Consider the following 14052-nt stretch of genomic DNA (forward strand, 5'->3'; position numbering starts at 1 on the left):
GGTGTTCATTGGAAGGACTGATGTTGAGGCTGAAACTCCAATACTTTGGCCACCTCATGCGAAGAGCTGACTCATTGGAAAAGACCCTGATGCTGGGAAAGATTGAGGGCAGGAATAGTAGGGGGCGACAGAGGATGAGATGGTTGGATGGCATCACCGACTCAATGGACATGAGTTTGGGTAAACTCCGGGTGATGGTGATGGACAGGGAGCCCTGACGTGCCTCAGTTCATGGGGTCACAAAGAGTCAGACACAACTGAGTGACTGAACTGAATCTGCAGATGGTGTTGGAAACCTGCCGCTTTCCAACATACTCTAGATGAGCACAGAGGCAAGAACATTGACTTAGGGAAGTGGTCAGGGTCGGGGCTTATTTTTCAAACGGAGGGAACCAAAACAATGGTAGAAGAAGCCTTGCTAAGTCAGCTCAGTTCTTCTGAATAATTTACTTCTTTTCACTCTGCCTACTGCCATCTTTTGCTGTCCTTACTCTAACAGGTATAATTTCATGGGGCTTAACGGTTAACTTGAAGACTACCCTAGATGCCTGGTGTCTGGAAATTACTGTTGTGTTATCTCAATCACTAATAAGTATGAATGAAGCTCAAGGATGAAAGGAAATCAATTAAAGAAACCAACTAGGGGGAAAAGTGTTAATAGATTAAATCCCAGTCACTTCTATAGAAAAATCGCTGATGCGAAGGGAAAGTATTAGTATTTTAAAAGGACCTAAAATTTTAAAGATGATTAACATCTGGTGTAAACATAAGACAAGGATGCTGGAATCTGTCTTTTAGTGATTTGTTTGGAATGACTAATATAGGATTTAGAGGCAGAAGTTTGGCTTAAACTTCAGCTCTACCATATAGTTTTTGGAATGTCCCTGGGTAAATCACAACCATTTAAACTGCTGTTTTGACATCTACAAAGTGGGAGTGATTATAATAACTTGAAAGGTTTGTTGTGAAAATTCAGGATGTAGACTCAGAGCTAACACAGAATATCAAGAAATATTTGTTGTGGAAATGTAAGATGTAGACGTAGAGCTAACCCAGATTATCAAGAAATATATTATTAGTTGCTGAATAAAGTTAGTTCACCCCTACTCTCATATTACTTATTAAAAAGAAGTACTTCTTATTATTAAGAAATAACGAGCATGATACTTTTAGCCGTCTGCTGCTAAGTCACTTCAGTCGTGTCCGACTCCTTGAGCCCCCACAGACAGCAGCCCATCAGGCTCCCGCGTCCCTGGGATTTTCCAGGCAAGAACACTGGAGTGGGTTGCCATTTCCTTCTCCAAAGCATGAAAGTGAAAAGTGAAAGTGAAGTCGCTCAGTCGTGTCCGACTCTTCCAGACCCCATGGACTGCAGCCTACCAGGCTCCTCCGTCCATGGGATTGTCCAGGCAAGAGTACTGGAGTGGGGTGCCATCTCTCTTAGCTGTCTAATCTTATCTAAAATCAAAGGATAAAAATTTTTAAAAAAACAGAGATATGATTTAATTAATGCCAACTAAAGACTTGTTCAGCTTTATTAGGATACAAATTTGTTCAGGCTTTTGACTTCTTAAAAAGTTAAAATAAACTCAAGGACCTTTACCTCTGGTGTTTCTTTGGAGTTCACTATAGAGGCTCCATGTTGAGAACTAATGAAACTGTTATGCAATTTAACATGCATGAAATGAAAAAAATCTAACTTTGCAACTGCATACTATGCCTCTTGTGTGGTGAAACTATTCTACTGCCCTCCTTTTATTTCAAATACCTGAGATAGGGCCCCAGCACAAAGTTGCCACTTAGTAAATTTTTTGCTAGCAAAAATATATAGCCAAAACATGGCATCGAATAGAGGAATTAGTATTCATGCTAAAATGATGCCTCAGCTCTTTGTCTATGCCATGGATATAAGATTCACTGAAAAAACTGAGCTAGAAACAACCAGAATCTAAAGCAGCTTCATACATACAAGAGCAGTCTATGAATGATTTGTAATTCATCAAATATTACACATCACCAAACATTTCTATATATTTTGCAATCTATCTTTCTAAAGCTCTGTGAAATAGTAATTTTTTTTCCTTTTTATAGGCCACTTTTATTTTCACCCACCCTTCTTCAAGTCATAATCCTCGTATTGATTTATTTTCAAATGGTTGACCATTGCCTTAGATTCCTGAAGTCTCATATAAATAACCATTATGTTTATAATGGAATCTTTTGCTAAACCAGTCTTTCACTTTGACCTTGTTAAGCTGCCTTCTTTAAACACTAAGCCTTGAAAAGAATGTGTCCCAAGCACGTGTGTTCATGACCTCAGATACACTCTACTAACAGCCCAAAAGTGAATTCAACAGTGTTCCATCTTTGATTTTAACTAAGTACATATCAATTAGATTGATAGTATGACATTTGTTTAATTTTGTATAACACAATAAAAATGGGTAGCTTTCAGGCTGAAATATTTTCACATAATGGCACCTGCTGGAGAAATGTGATATTTTAGAACATTTTCTTTAGATATTTATTGACCAAATTTTAGGGTACCTACTGAGGGCTGGATGTGTACTAGACATAAGAACATGGTAAAAGAATATGATTCAGCCCTCTCCCTGAAAGAATTCTGTGTAACTGGAAAAAAAATGTGAGAAATGAGTGACATGATTCACTACGGTAAATATCATGAAGCACTGATACACACAGTGCTACTTGAGTACCTAGGCTCAAGTGATAATTTTGCTTAGCAAGGGGGAGTGAGGTAGAGGGTTGTGGTATATTTTATCAGATTAAAAAAAATAGTTGAAGTCTTCTAAATAAAGAAATGAGGGAAGGAAGGGAACTTCAGGCAAATGGGATCAAATAAACGAATGTGTGGAGATGATGTATATAATATATTCAGTGACAGAATGTGATTAGAATAGAGTGTACAGTACCAAGTAACAGGGGGTGGACTTCAAAAGGAGGAAGAGAAAATGAGTTAATCATGAGAATTGTGAGGGAGAAAGACAGAGTTATTAACTGGTCAGGAAAAGAGAAGCAAGGGGAAGTCAGGGAGAGAGGAATGTTGTATGCCGTGCTAAGTCGCTTCAGTCGTGTCCAACTCTTTGTGACCCCATGGACTGTAGCCCACCAAGTTCCTCTGTCTATGGGATTCTCCAGGCAAGAATACTGGAGTGGTTTGCTATGCCCTTCTCCAAGGGATCTTCCCGACTCAGGAATGGAACCCTTGTCTCTTATATCTCCTGCATTAGCAGGTTGGTTCTTTATCAGTAGCGCTATGTGGGAAGCCCGCGTGCTGTATGAACATAACTAAAGCCCTAAGTTACCAAGAAAGGGGCAGCCACCATACTCAACCATTCATCTTGATATCTTTTATGTAGTATGTTTGTTTCTCTTTTGGCTTTCTTATTATTTTTGTTTACCCATGTTGTGGATATTCTATGTATTTTGGTTCATTTCAATGTATTTATTACCAAAGTACTTATAATACTTATATATTTGGGAGTCAGGAACAAGCTCCAAGACTCAAAAACTTCACACACACACACATTTAAAAATCTCTTCTGATTTTCATTAGAAAAATAAAATTGGGCTAAACAATGATTTTTAGAGAACTGGTGTTTCCAGGGAAAGGTCAAGGGCTGCTGCCAGGCATGAAAGAAACCTGAGATGGTATTGAGAATCACACCGAATCTCCCACCCTTATCTTAGCTTCACCTGCAGCAGCTCCTCTTTCATGACTTTCCTTGTAGGGTTTCATTTGTCAAGAAATAAAAATGTATTTATTTTTTAAAACCTGATACTACTATTTGTTCTTTTTTTATTAATTTTATTTATTTATTTATTTTTGGCTTCACACAGGCTTTCTCTTGTTGCAGTATGCAGACTTCTCATTGCAGTGGCTTCTCTCGTTGCAGAGCACGGGCTCTAGGGTTCGGGAGCTTCAGTCATTGCTATGCACAGGTTTAGTTGTCCTGCAGCATGTGGAATCCTCCTGGACCAGTGATCAAACCCATGTCCCCTGCATTGGCAGGCAGCTTCTCAACCAGTGGACCACCAGAGAAATCCAGAAAAACTGTATTTAAGAGTCACTGGTCTGGCCATTCTTAAGGTCAGTAGGGGATATGATGTTGCAAAACAATATTTTGTTCAAAAGTAGAAATGTGAAAATGTCTCAGGTAGTTAATATGAAATATATTTGAGTATGCAAAATGCTTTGTTTCTGGTAGCAAAAACAGGAACTTTACAAGTGTATATTTTAACTATCCCATACTTTAATGTTTGACATGATTATGTCTTCTTATCAAGGATCAAAGACACAGTATAATAAGTATGACTACAATTATGAGGAAAATAAGACAGTAAATCATAAGGCATTAAAAACTAATTTTTTAATATGTGGAAAGAGAAGAGGATTTGGAGTCAGCCAGATTTCTTCCATATAAGCTTTGTCACTTATTATATCTGTGATGTGAACAAAGCAGTCACTCCCTTTTATTCTCAGTATCCTCTGTGGTAAAGAAATTTAAAGTTTTATCATGCAGGCTCATAGTTTTTTTAAAGATTACAATGAGATAACAGATACAAAATACCTGGCATCTTGACAGGCACACGTTAGGTGCTCCGTCAGTAGTGACCCCTGTAGCTCTTAGAGGAAGAAAGTGGAGGTGGAAGCCCCCAGGTGTAGGTTCATAAAGAGGGTGGCAATACCTCCTTTTAAAGTAGTTTGAATTTTGATAAAGAAATCTGGAATGAAAAGCACTTCCAATGGGAGAAACATAATCCCTGATGATTCAGAAGTAAAGAATTCGCCTGTAATTCAGGAGAGGAGGGCTCAATCCCTGGGTCGGGAAGATCCCCTGGAGAAGGAAATGGCAACCCACTCCAGTATTCTTGCCTAGAAAATCCCATGGATAAGGAGACTGGAGGGCTACGGTCCATGGAGTCACAAAGAGTTGGACACAACTGAGCGACTAAACAACAATGGAAAAATGGAAGAAATTTTAAGGTGAGAAATCAAGAGACTAATTTGAAGTAAATAGTTTGGTTTGGTGGTAAAAGAAGAAAGTGTGATTTTGAAAAGTTGGAGCCATAGCAGGCAGATCGTTGAAATCATAATTATTATCAGTGAATATTTAGTGACCACATACTATGTGAAAAATAATAGGCTAGGCTATAAGGGAGACACAGATATGAATTATATTTGATCTCACAAACTCTCCAAACGACAAATGCTTTATGAGCCAAAGACACACTAAGAGTATATGCCATATTTTGTGGTGGGAGATATAAAAATGCTGCAGCTAAAACAAATGTATTTTTGATGAAAGAAATGTCTGATAGTCTTGCCAAAATTTCTTCTGCAAAGTTTAAAGAGTATTTATCAATTTTAGGCAGTAAAAATCAAAAGAAAGCTGTGGGTACTGGCAAACTTAATTAGTTTCTCAAAGCAAGAGTCAATAGTGTTAACAAATCATGGATAAATGCCCCATGTTGACTGAAGACACAGTCTATACTCGTTCAGCCTAGCTCAGTACGAAACGATTTTTGTAAAAATATGTGGATCTTAACATCAAATGAAAACATATTTCCTTCAAGATTACCACATTCTCATACTCTTGTAAACAACTGGATACAGCTTTATCAACTACTGAGTTCAAATGGCATCTCATTAATAACTAGTAGCTTTATTTGTTGAGATGAAGTGACCCAATCAAAATTATAATTAAAAAAACAGCATGCAAATTTTCGTGTTCAATAACACACTGCTCAAAGGACATGAGTTTGAGCAAGCTCTGGGAATTGGTGATAGACAGAGAGGCCTGGTGTGCTGTAGTCCACGGGGTCACAAAGAGTCAGACACGACTGAGTGACTGAACCGAACTGAACTGAACATTCTGCTAAGCATTAGAAGAGTATTTCACATCATTTTGTATTTGTGGGGGGCACTAAAGAATAAATATTTTATGGCTGAGACTTAGTAGAAGAGCAATCAGGATCAACTCAGATAAGAAGTTCTACATCTGCCACAAAGGTCAGACAAGTAATGAAAGTGTCACACCCGGCAAGTGAGAATTTATTTTTTCTTTTTTTTTTTTTGAGAATTTTGAAAAGGGATCTAAATTTGTTGATTGGTCTGTTGCAGACTAAACTTGGACCAGAAAATGAACTGAGTATTACTTTTTGACCACAAAGTAATCACAGAAAATCTCAACCAGTAAACCCTGAATGTATCTGAGAGACGATATCAGGTCTCTTAATTTGATGCCGAGAATTACCAAAGAACCCTCCAGAAATAGGTTTCTATATACAATTCAATGGAAGTACCCTCAAAAGCTACCAGAACAATAAATGAATTCTGTAATGATACAGGATATCAGATCAATATACTAATACCAATTACATAACTATATGTATGTAAAATATTTATCTGTCAAAGGGTTTCCATCTAGAATACATAGAGAACATTTACAAATCAGTAATAAGAAAACCCATAAAAATATGAGCAAAAGAACTGCACACTTTCAAAGAAGATACACAAATGGCAAATGAGCACATCAGAAGATGTCCAACATTATCAGGAAACCTCCATGTGATACTACTACACAGCCACTCAACTGACTGAAAGTTAAAGAATAACCATACCAAATGTTAGCAAAGATGTACAGGAACTTTAACTCTCATAATCCGTTGGCTGGAACCACTTTGAAAATCATCTTTATAGACATGATGGGGGGAATTCAATTATATTGTTTTAAGGATTTTTTACTTATATAAAATGGTGTAATATTCATTTTAAATAGGAAGTTATATGTCAGAGATACATATGTCAATTCCTAGTGCAACCTCTAAAAGAAATAATTTAAAGAGTTATAATTTAAAAGAGTAGAAAAATTATACTAGGCAACATAAAATAAGGTTTAATTAACCTGAAACAATCAGGAAAGGAGGGACAAAGGAACAAAGAACAAATGGAATAAAAAGAAATAGCAACGAAGTATATGCAAATCAACACATATGAATAATTGCATTAAATATAAACAGACAAAATGTATTAAAAAATACAATGTCAAGTTAAAGAAACAAGCAATATTGAATTGCTTGCTATCTATAAAAGATATATTTTAAGTATATATATATATATTTTTTTTTTTTTTTAAGTTGAAAGCAGACCAATCATAAAAAAAATTCTAGTGTGGCTATAGTAGTGTCAAGCAATGTAGATGTCAAGACAGGAAGAATTAACAAAACAGAGACATTTCATAATTAGAAAAGTATTTATTAATCTAGAAGACATAATACCAAGAGGGCTTACATATAATAAAATCTCAAAAGATATGAATCACTTAGACAGAACTGAAAAAAAGAAATAGACCAATCCAGAATCATAGTCTAAGGATTTTGTTGTTGTTCTGTTTTTAATTTGTGCCCGACTCTTTGCAACCCCATGGACTGCAGCATGCCAGGCATCCCTATCCTTCGCTATCTCCTGGATTTTATTCAAATTCATGTCCACTGAGTCGGTGATGCTATCTAACCATCTCATCCTCTGCCGCCCACCAACTCAATGGACATGAATTTGAGCAAACTCCAGGAGATAATGAAGGATAATTGGTATAAGTAGAAAAAAATTCAGTATGAATGAACTTGACTTGATAACAAAACCTAACAAGGACATTACAAGTAACTATAGACCAACACTCCTAATGAACATAAACATAAAAACATTTCTGAAATATTAGTAAATAAAATCCAGTAAATATAAAACAAAAGCTAGTTAATCATAACTAGTAGTGTTTATTCCAGGATGCAAGGCTGTTTTAACAGCCAACATATTCACTTCATTGGCTGAATTACGAGAATAATGGAGAAAAATCATGGGATTAGCTCAACAGATGCCATAAAAAACCTGAATCAAATCCAATACTATTTCCTGATAAAATAATGATGCACTATAATTAAAAATTGCTATAATAGCTTTGTTCTTCTTCTTTTTAATGGGCATAAAAAAGTAACCTGGTTATGTTCAAAGACTTTAAGGAAAGCTATCAGAGGAGACTAATTTTGAGTTTAGTCTCAAATAATATTTTAGGTTAGAGAAAGAAGAACATCCAGGCAAAGGCCTGCAGGTTTGAATAAGTGTGATATAGTCCAGGAATCAATGATTAATTAAAAATTGCTCAAGCATCAGTGAGAAAATTTGAGAAATAGAAAAGGAACTAAGAGATGGAAGATACTAATCTTGTTGTTTCTTGATTGTCATATGTAAGGGTCACGTGAGAAATGCCATGAATTTTTACTTTAGAAAATATGGAGCTATGAATAATTTCGAGTGAAAGAGGACCATGGCCAGCTGTGAATCTGAGAGAGTGCTCAGCAATAGGTTAGCAGAATGAATGGGGGATGGTGAACCTGGACTCAGGAAGGCTTAGAGAAGGCCAGTTTACATAATCCAAGTGAGACACAGAGAAGACTTAAACTGTGGCACTGGAAAGGAGATTGAGAGAAGAAAAAAGTCAAGTGGCTATTTTCTACTTTACTAGAAAAGTTTCTACTTTACTAGAAAAATTCTACTAAATTGGCTATTGTGAATAATGTTGTGATGACCATGATAGTTCATTGAGATCTGAAGTTTAATTCTTCTGGATAAACATCATATGATAGTTCTGTTTTTTAATTTTTCTACTAGCCAATTTTTCTGCTTTACTAGAAAAAAGTAAAAAGAGAAAAGAGAAAAAGTTATTTAAGGGGTAAAATATGTTGGACTTATCACATTGATTGAACATATAACTTATGTAAGGAGAAAGGAGAAATCTAGGACATTTCTCAGTTTCTAATCTTTAATCCGGAAATAGGTGCCAACATAGAGAATATGGTTTTCAATAGTTTCCCAAGTAATACACTTAATGATCTATGCTAAGGACAGTATTCTCAGCAACTTACATGTATTAAATGTCATAATATTTATAAAAATATTTATATACAATATAGTTTATGAAATATCTATTAATATATTAATACTCAGACATCTGATTGTTTAGGTTCTTCTAATATCCTTACTTTTCAGATCAGTTTAAAAAAAATTGCTTAAAGACACTTAATGACTAAGGTTAAGGAAAGGTAGTAAAGATTTGTTTGGACATGTTGAGTTTGAGGTACCAGTAGGACATTTGAGCTGAAAGAGATAAAAGTTATCAATCTGATGAAGAAGAGTTCTGATCTAGAGATGGAAATTAGTGAAGTCAACATATGCTATCTGAATAAGTAGGCAGACTTGGCATTTCCCAAAGAGACCATGGAGTGAGAAGACATAGAGTAAGAACTGAGGATGCGCATAAGACGTAAGAATTCTGATTCTTACATAAGTGGGAGGAGGGGCTTCCCTAGTGGTCAAGTGGTTAAGACTTGGTACTTCCCCTGCAGGGGGCATAGGTTTGATCCCTGGTCAGGGAACTACGATCCCACAAGCCTGGTGGTGTGGCCAGTTTTCTTTTTTTTTTTTTTAAGTGAATTGGGAGCAGCAACAGAGGAATAAGAGGCAAGCCAAGGAAGCTGAATCATGGAAACCAAGCAAACAGGAAGTTCTGAGAAGTAAGAAATGATGAACAGGGTCAAATTCCAGGGAAAGGTGTCTGTAAGAATCAGCAATAAGGAATCACTGCTAACCTTAATATGGTATGTTTTAGTGAAATTGTGAAGCTAAAAAAAAAACCCAAATAGCTGTTTCTGAACCAATCATTAAATTAACATTGCTTTAGAGACCACTTCTTGGCCAGTGAATATCTGTGTGATTTAGCTCAGTATTATGTTACAAGAGCCTAATAAATATTCAATCTGACATAATGAAAGGCTCTGAGAAGTGCCACAGTGTAATGGAAAAGACTGTCCAAGAGTCAAGGGGCCAAGCGCCTACTCGGGGAACACCATGACTCACAAGGACCAGAAAGACAATGACTCCTGTCAGAAAGAGAATCCCATGGGACTCCTTCAGGTAATTTGAATTACAGAAAAGGAATCTTTTGCTCATTAAAGAATAAGACATCATCTCACTGCTTTTGGTTGTGATTCAGTGTGCTAGGCACTCAATGTTTTGTGTTTTTATAAAGCTCTAAGCCTCTCTTCTGAACCCCTTACTACCCAAAGCACTACTCTGAGACCAGCAGCATCAGCATCACCTGGGAGCTTCTTAGAAATCCAGACCAGGTCCCACTTCAGACCTACTGAGCTAAAATATTCATTCTAACAAGGTCAAGATCCCTAGGTGATATTGAAAATTTCATAAACACTTCTAAACCATAATTTCTTTAGGAATCAAAATTTAAATATTTGCTAATTATTTGATTACTTATTTAAATTATTTATGGCCCAATTTCTTCCAATAATTTTAAGGTATCTTTTAAAAATATATACAGTCTCGAAGGATTACAAAAGAAAAGTAAAGAAAAAGGCAAAGGAAAAATAGAGCAGGGAAATACAGTAGCCATCATGGATTAAAGGCTTTGCTCTGTGCTAAAAGCGTTATCTTTTATCGTCCCAACAACATTAGAAATGAGTCAATATTACTCCAGTTTTGCAGGTGAGTAATACAGAAGTTAGAGAATCTAGATAACTTGCCCAAGATCACAAAGTGTTAGAAGTAGAGTTTTTAAGTCAACTTTGATTTTTTTAAAAATAACATTTGAACCTAGATCAGCCAAAAACAAATTAAATCTATGTTCTTAACCACAAAGTTGAATAGAGAGGTTGGAATAAAAAATGCCTGTGATGTACTCTTATATGTTGTTGTTCAGTCACTCAGTCGTGTCCAACTCTTTGTGACCCCATGGACTGCAGCATGCCAGGCTTTCCTGTCCTTCACCATCTCCCAAAGCTTGTTCAAACTCATGTCCACTGAGTCAGTGATGCCATCCAACCATCTCATCCTCTGTCATCCTCTTCTCCTCCTGCCTTCAATCTTTCCCAGCATCAGAGTCTTTTCTAATGAGTCACCTCTTCGCATCAGGTGGCCAAAGTACAGGAGCTTCAGTTTCAGCATCATTCCTTCCAATGAACAATCAGGATTGATTTTTTTTTTTAAAGATTGACTGGTTTGATCTCCTTGTGTTCCAAGGGACTCTCAAAAGTCTTCCCCAACACCACAGTTCAAAAGCATCAATTTTTCAGTGCTCAGCCTTCTTTATGGTCCAACTCTTATATACTTACTAATAATTTACTGATACATGGCTTTACACTTTCTAGAAACTGATGTAGAAAGAGAATACAAGAACCATATCCATATTTAATTCTCTGCCCATCAGAATGCTATTTGTACAGTCCAGGAGAGCTATCACCACTTTTTAGAGGAGTTATGTGCATGCTCAGACACTTGTCATGTCTGACTCCTTGTAACCCTATGGACTGTAGCCTACCAGGCTCTTCTGTCCATGGGATTCTCCAGGCAGGAATACTGGAGTCGGTTGCCATGCCCTCCTCCAGGGGATCTTCCCTACCCCAGGACTGAACCTGTGTGTCTTGCATTGCAGGTGGATTCTTGGCTCACTGAGCCACCTGGGAAGCCCCTAGAGGAGCTATGGATCCTTGTAAAAATGTGAATTATGAAAAACCTCTAAATTACATTTTCTCACTTTGCAGGAGTTCTTGAATATACTTAGTAACATTCTAAAAATGAATGACTTGAAGGCAAATAATTTCCAAAAGCAAAATTACAAATATTAATAATTTCATCCCCCCAAATGTGTGTATGGAGATAGATAGATCGATAGAAAGATCTCTGTACAGAGATACAAATATAGACACACATCTTTCACAAAGACACTAGAAACCTTTGTCCTTGGTGCAGGTACCGAAGCAGATGGAGCTGCCTGACTTCAGAGCTCCTAGTTTTCTCCTCTCTGTAGTTTATGCCCTGTGCTAGATTAGGATAGAACAGGAAGATCAAAGAGCCTGATGGTTATCTTCTCTTCGTACCCTCCCCCAACCCATGAGTGATGTAAAATCCCTTCCTACACAGTTCCCACACTGCTGGAAGTGTCCAAATGGATACTAAACCACTTAAAGGTGAAGATATGATGTGTGTTTTCTTGGTTTAGCTTGCAAAGGCTGGGTTATTAATGCCTGGTTCCATACCAGGAACAAAGCACTGGAATAATCAAACAATTGCCCAGGAAGCCATCTGGATTGAAGTTAGTCTCTCCCTCAAGAACGGAAGAGCTGAAACTTGCCAGCTTTGATTTGCACGCCTTTCAGCTACTATTTCCAGCCAATTCAGTTCATACAACTCCAGCTTTCATTTAGAGCTGAGCTCATTGACTAAAAAAATAAAGAAGAATGGGGGAAAAAAAAAAAACAACAAGAAATCAAGGAAAGGCTTAATTGATTATGCAGAGTGTTGCTTTGGGAAAGAGGAAAATCTTGTTAGAAGCCTGGCAAACTCACTTCATTAGGGACCTAGTGACATCTTCCAAAACGAGAACATTACAGCAGGTTAGTTTAAAACAGCAAGAGACCTTGCGGCTTGGTTGGGATACCTCATCCCCATTCACTCTGTCTGCCTCATTCTTTGCATTCTCCATCATATTTTATCAATGGTGAAAAGTTCGCTACTAAAAAATATGCTGAAAGAGATGTAACATTGGAAACTAGAAACATGAAAATCAAGGATTGTGATTCTGCTCACTCGCCTTGTCCTCTAAAAGCCCACTTTCTGTTTCTGCTTATATGGTTATTTTCTCCTCATTCCAACATCCTCCTCTCTCGCACACAAAGGTCCTTCCACTCAATCTTCCTTCATCTAATGACTCACTGAAAGCACTGTTGGTAAAGGAATGAGGATCTGAGTGTGAGGCCTTATGATGGTGCATGAGAATTGATTGCTTCTTGTCCCTTCAGAGATCCTGTGAAGTCCTTCTGAGTGGTTTCCACGTCAAAGAAGGAAGTTGTTGATTTTTCTTTCCCCCTTTTTTCAGAAGCATCAAATGCCCCCCTTACTGAACTCCCTCCTTTCTAGAAATAATTAGCCTGAGGGCTAAAACTACCATTGGAATTTATAAAAGAGGAAGGAGATCAAAATGGTTCCTTCACATCAAATAAACCTTATTTAGTTGTGTGAGAAAGTGGCAAATAATAGTGATCTGATGGCCATAAAGTATCTTGGTTTCCGGAAATCTTGACACGTATTTGGAAAACATACCTCTTGAGTAAGACAGTGAAGTTCCAGTCAGACAGTAACACTGTGAGGTGGATACAATGTGAGATAACAGGTTCTACCACAGAATACTTATATTGAAAGGGGAAAAAAAATCTAAAATCAGTAATTTAATCTCTGTCTCAAAAAGCAAGAAAAAAGTTCAAATCCAAATTAACTACAGGTAGGAAAGTAACAAGTACATTTCTATTTTTAAGAAGCTCGAATAGAAAGTTCTTCCTTATACAAGCTGTAGTCTATCCACTGTAAATTTCATTTAATTTTTCTCAGAGGTAAATGAGGTGATTTCTTGACAACTCTTACATAGACAATAAGAGACAAAGTTAGCACTGATTATAGTTATGTCTAACATGACGATGACAGCAGGGAATAACACAAATAGATTATTACCTTGCAGTTGTAAGTTTTAACTAAATTTAAAGTAGTTGCTAACCTAGGTCATGAGCTTCCCAGTGAAAAATCCCCCTAAAATGCTGGAGACACAGGAGATGTGGATTTGATCCCTGGGTTGGGAAGATCCCCTGGAGGAGGGCATAGCAACCCTCCACTCTAGTATTCTTGCCTGGAAAATCCTATGCACAGAGAAGCCTGGTGGGCTACAGTCTATAAGGGTTGCAAAGAATTGAATGTGTCTGAAGCAACTGAGCGCTAACCTAGGTCATATTATTTAAGCCGTACAATAACATCTTGCTTTATTGGCAAATAAATCCAGCAATTTTATGTATCTAAAGCCTGTGTTCTATATATCTTTTGATCTCTATGCTTAGTAATTATGTAGGTACTTGGCACATATTTACTGAATGAATGAATAAAATTTAAAAGACTGACCAGCCAAACCCAATGAAACA

The 14052-nt window shown here is 37.0% G+C and overlaps 1 protein-coding gene and 1 long non-coding RNA gene across 5 annotated transcripts in view; one reads left to right on the plus strand and one right to left on the minus strand.

Annotated features, from left to right (window-relative positions):
* LOC145523205 (uncharacterized) overlaps positions 1-14052 on the plus strand; it is a 184275-nt gene that overhangs the window by 148510 nt on the left and 21713 nt on the right. The window contains exons 14-15 of the long non-coding RNA XR_014066420.1: positions 3918-4111; positions 9508-9675. This is a non-coding gene — a long non-coding RNA (uncharacterized LOC145523205). The remainder of the gene's footprint in view (positions 1-3917; positions 4112-9507; positions 9676-14052) is intronic.
* Positions 1-14052, minus strand: part of PTN (pleiotrophin) — a 105839-nt gene that overhangs the window by 33521 nt on the left and 58266 nt on the right. The window lies entirely within an intron of this gene.

The sequence above is a fragment of the Giraffa tippelskirchi genome, chromosome 10 (assembly GCF_054371585.1).
Source record: "Giraffa tippelskirchi isolate mGirTip1 chromosome 10, T2T-mGirTip1v1.2.pri, whole genome shotgun sequence".
In the NCBI taxonomy this organism is placed as follows: domain Eukaryota; kingdom Metazoa; phylum Chordata; class Mammalia; order Artiodactyla; family Giraffidae; genus Giraffa; species Giraffa tippelskirchi.